Genomic DNA, 5,000 nt, shown 5'->3' with positions numbered 1-5,000 from the left:
AGCGAGCGAAGCGAGAGGCAGCACCGTCCCTGCTATACGAAAGCCCCATCCAGCCCTGTGCCACCCGGGGGGTTCCAGGGTGCTGAGATGGCTGACGTTTTGCTCCGCTCTCGACGGTCACCGCGCAATGCAAGAACAGGCCAAAAACTGGCCAAAACGGCCCAAAAACGGGCCAAAACTGGCCATTTTTGGCTGCGCGAGCGGCGAGCGGCGGACAGCGAGCGAAGCGAGAGGCAGCACCGTCCCTGCTATACGAAAGCCCCATCCAGCCCTGTGCCACCCGGGGGGTTCCAGGGTGCTGAGATGGCTGACGTTTTGCTCCGCTCTCGACGGTCACCGCGCAATGCAAGAACAGGCCAAAAACTGGCCAAAACGGCCCAAAAACGGGCCAAAACTGGCCATTTTTGGCTGCGCGAGCGAGCGGCGAGCGGCGGACAGCGAGCGAAGCGAGAGGCAGCACCGTCCCTGCTATACGAAAGCCCCATCCAGCCCTGTGCCACCCGGGGGGTTCCAGGGTGCTGAGATGGCTGACGTTTTGCTCCGCTCTCGACGGTCACCGCGCAATGCAAGAACAGGCCAAAAACTGGCCAAAACGGCCCAAAAACGGGCCAAAACTGGCCATTTTTGGCTGCACGAGCGAGCGGCGAGCGGCGGACAGCGAGCGAAGCGAGAGGCAGCACCGTCCCTGCTATACGAAAGCCCCATCCAGCCCTGTGCCACCCGGGGGGTTCCAGGGTGCTGAGATGGCTGACGTTTTGCTCCGCTCTCGACGGTCACCGCGCAATGCAAGAACAGGCCAAAAACTGGCCAAAACGGCCCAAAAACGGGCCAAAACTGGCCATTTTTGGCTGCACGAGCGAGCGGCGAGCGGCGGACAGCGAGCGAAGCGAGAGGCAGCACCGTCCCTGCTATACGAAAGCCCCATCCAGCCCTGTGCCACCCGGGGGGTTCCAGGGTGCTGAGATGGCTGACGTTTTGCTCCGCTCTCGACGGTCACCGCGCAATGCAAGAACAGGCCAAAAACTGGCCAAAACGGCCCAAAAACGGGCCAAAACTGGCCATTTTTGGCTGCACGAGCGAGCGGCGAGCGGCGGACAGCGAGCGAAGCGAGAGGCAGCACCGTCCCTGCTATACGAAAGCCCCATCCAGCCCTGTGCCACCCGGGGGGTTCCAGGGTGCTGAGATGGCTGACGTTTTGCTCCGCTCTCGACGGTCACCGCGCAATGCAAGAACAGGCCAAAAACTGGCCAAAACGGCCCAAAAACGGGCCAAAACTGGCCATTTTTGGCTGCGCGAGCGAGCGGCGAGCGGCGGACAGCGAGCGAAGCGAGAGGCAGCACCGTCCCTGCTATACGAAAGCCCCATCCAGCCCTGTGCCACCCGGGGGGTTCCAGGGTGCTGAGATGGCTGACGTTTTGCTCCGCTCTCGACGGTCACCGCGCAATGCAAGAACAGGCCAAAAACTGGCCAAAACGGCCCAAAAACGGGCCAAAACTGGCCATTTTTGGCTGCACGAGCGAGCGGCGAGCGGCGGACAGCGAGCGAAGCGAGAGGCAGCACCGTCCCTGCTATACGAAAGCCCCATCCAGCCCTGTGCCACCCGGGGGGTTCCAGGGTGCTGAGATGGCTGACGTTTTGCTCCGCTCTCGACGGTCACCGCGCAATGCAAGAACAGGCCAAAAACTGGCCAAAACGGCCCAAAAACGGGCCAAAACTGGCCATTTTTGGCTGCACGAGCGAGCGGCGAGCGGCGGACAGCGAGCGAAGCGAGAGGCAGCACCGTCCCTGCTATACGAAAGCCCCATCCAGCCCTGTGCCACCCGGGGGGGGTTCCAGGGTGCTGAGATGGCTGACGTTTTGCTCCGCTCTCGACGGTCACCGCGCAATGCAAGAACAGGCCAAAAACTGGCCAAAACGGCCCAAAAACGGGCCAAAACTGGCCATTTTTGGCTGCACGAGCGAGCGGCGAGCGGCGGACAGCGAGCGAAGCGAGAGGCAGCACCGTCCCTGCTATACGAAAGCCCCATCCAGCCCTGTGCCACCCGGGGGGTTCCAGGGTGCTGAGATGGCTGACGTTTTGCTCCGCTCTCGACGGTCACCGCGCAATGCAAGAACAGGCCAAAAACTGGCCAAAACGGCCCAAAAACGGGCCAAAACTGGCCATTTTTGGCTGCGCGAGCGAGCGGCGAGCGGCGGACAGCGAGCGAAGCGAGAGGCAGCACCGTCCCTGCTATACGAAAGCCCCATCCAGCCCTGTGCCACCCGGGGGGTTCCAGGGTGCTGAGATGGCTGACGTTTTGCTCCGCTCTCGACGGTCACCGCGCAATGCAAGAACAGGCCAAAAACTGGCCAAAACGGCCCAAAAACGGGCCAAAACTGGCCATTTTTGGCTGCACGAGCGAGCGGCGAGCGGCGGACAGCGAGCGAAGCGAGAGGCAGCACCGTCCCTGCTATACGAAAGCCCCATCCAGCCCTGTGCCACCCGGGGGGTTCCAGGGTGCTGAGATGGCTGACGTTTTGCTCCGCTCTCGACGGTCACCGCGCAATGCAAGAACAGGCCAAAAACTGGCCAAAACGGCCCAAAAACGGGCCAAAACTGGCCATTTTTGGCTGCACGAGCGAGCGGCGAGCGGCGGACAGCGAGCGAAGCGAGAGGCAGCACCGTCCCTGCTATACGAAAGCCCCATCCAGCCCTGTGCCACCCGGGGGGTTCCAGGGTGCTGAGATGGCTGACGTTTTGCTCCGCTCTCGACGGTCACCGCGCAATGCAAGAACAGGCCAAAAACTGGCCAAAACGGCCCAAAAACGGGCCAAAACTGGCCATTTTTGGCTGCACGAGCGAGCGGCGAGCGGCGGACAGCGAGCGAAGCGAGAGGCAGCACCGTCCCTGCTATACGAAAGCCCCATCCAGCCCTGTGCCACCCGGGGGGTTCCAGGGTGCTGAGATGGCTGACGTTTTGCTCCGCTCTCGACGGTCACCGCGCAATGCAAGAACAGGCCAAAAACTGGCCAAAACGGCCCAAAAACGGGCCAAAACTGGCCATTTTTGGCTGCACGAGCGAGCGGCGAGCGGCGGACAGCGAGCGAAGCGAGAGGCAGCACCGTCCCTGCTATACGAAAGCCCCATCCAGCCCTGTGCCACCCGGGGGGTTCCAGGGTGCTGAGATGGCTGACGTTTTGCTCCGCTCTCGACGGTCACCGCGCAATGCAAGAACAGGCCAAAAACTGGCCAAAACGGCCCAAAAACGGGCCAAAACTGGCCATTTTTGGCTGCACGAGCGAGCGGCGAGCGGCGGACAGCGAGCGAAGCGAGAGGCAGCACCGTCCCTGCTATACGAAAGCCCCATCCAGCCCTGTGCCACCCGGGGGGTTCCAGGGTGCTGAGATGGCTGACGTTTTGCTCCGCTCTCGACGGTCACCGCGCAATGCAAGAACAGGCCAAAAACTGGCCAAAACGGCCCAAAAACGGGCCAAAACTGGCCATTTTTGGCTGCACGAGCGAGCGGCGAGCGGCGGACAGCGAGCGAAGCGAGAGGCAGCACCGTCCCTGCTATACGAAAGCCCCATCCAGCCCTGTGCCACCCGGGGGGTTCCAGGGTGCTGAGATGGCTGACGTTTTGCTCCGCTCTCGACGGTCACCGCGCAATGCAAGAACAGGCCAAAAACTGGCCAAAACGGCCCAAAAACGGGCCAAAACTGGCCATTTTTGGCTGCACGAGCGAGCGGCGAGCGGCGGACAGCGAGCGAAGCGAGAGGCAGCACCGTCCCTGCTATACGAAAGCCCCATCCAGCCCTGTGCCACCCGGGGGGTTCCAGGGTGCTGAGATGGCTGACGTTTTGCTCCGCTCTCGACGGTCACCGCGCAATGCAAGAACAGGCCAAAAACTGGCCAAAACGGCCCAAAAACGGGCCAAAACTGGCCATTTTTGGCTGCACGAGCGAGCGGCGAGCGGCGGACAGCGAGCGAAGCGAGAGGCAGCACCGTCCCTGCTATACGAAAGCCCCATCCAGCCCTGTGCCACCCGGGGGGTTCCAGGGTGCTGAGATGGCTGACGTTTTGCTCCGCTCTCGACGGTCACCGCGCAATGCAAGAACAGGCCAAAAACTGGCTAAAACGGCCCAAAAACGGGCCAAAACTGGCCATTTTTGGCTGCGCGAGCGAGCGGCGAGCGGCGGACAGCGAGCGAAGCGAGAGGCAGCACCGTCCCTGCTATATACGAAAGCCCCATCCAGCCCTGTGCCACCCGGGGGGTTCCAGGGTGCTGAGATGGCTGACGTTTTGCTCCGCTCACGACGGTCACCGCACCACGCAAGAACGGACCATAAACAGGCCAAAACAGCCCAAAAACGGGCCAAAACTGGTCATTTTTGGCTGCGCGAGCGAGCGGCGAGCGGCGAACAGCGAGCGAAGCGTGAGGCAGCACCGTCCCTGCTATACGAAAGCCCCATCCAGCCCTGTGCCACCCGGGGGGTTCCAGGGTGCTGAGATGGCTGACGTTTTGCTCCGCTCACGACGGTCACCGCGCCATGCAAGAACGGACCAAAAACAGGCCAAAACAGCCCAAAAACGGGCCAAAACTGGCCATTTTTGGCTGAGCGAGCGAGCGGTGAGCGGCGAACAGCGAGCGAAGCGAGAGGCAGCACCGTCCCTGCTATACGAAAGCCCCATCCAGCCCTGTGCCACCCGGGGGGTTCCAGGGTGCTGAGATGGCTGACGTTTTGCTCCGCTCACGACGGTCGCCGTGCCACGCAAGAACGGACCAAAAACAGGCCAAAACAGCCCAAAAACGGGCCAAAACTGGCCATTTTAGGTTGCGCGAGCGAGCGGCGAGCGGCGAACAGCGAGCGAAGCGTGAGGCAGCACCGTCCCTGCTATACGAAAGCCCCATCCAGCCCTGTGCCACCCGGGGGGTTCCAAGGTGCTGAGATGGCTGACGTTTTGCTCCGCTCACGACGGTCACCGCGCCACGCCAGAACAGACCAAAAACAGGCCAAAACAG

This window comes from Musa acuminata, unplaced genomic scaffold (assembly GCF_036884655.1).
Source record: "Musa acuminata AAA Group cultivar baxijiao unplaced genomic scaffold, Cavendish_Baxijiao_AAA HiC_scaffold_43, whole genome shotgun sequence".
In the NCBI taxonomy this organism is placed as follows: Eukaryota; Viridiplantae; Streptophyta; class Magnoliopsida; order Zingiberales; family Musaceae; genus Musa; species Musa acuminata.
Note: the sequence above shows the minus strand (reverse complement) of the source record.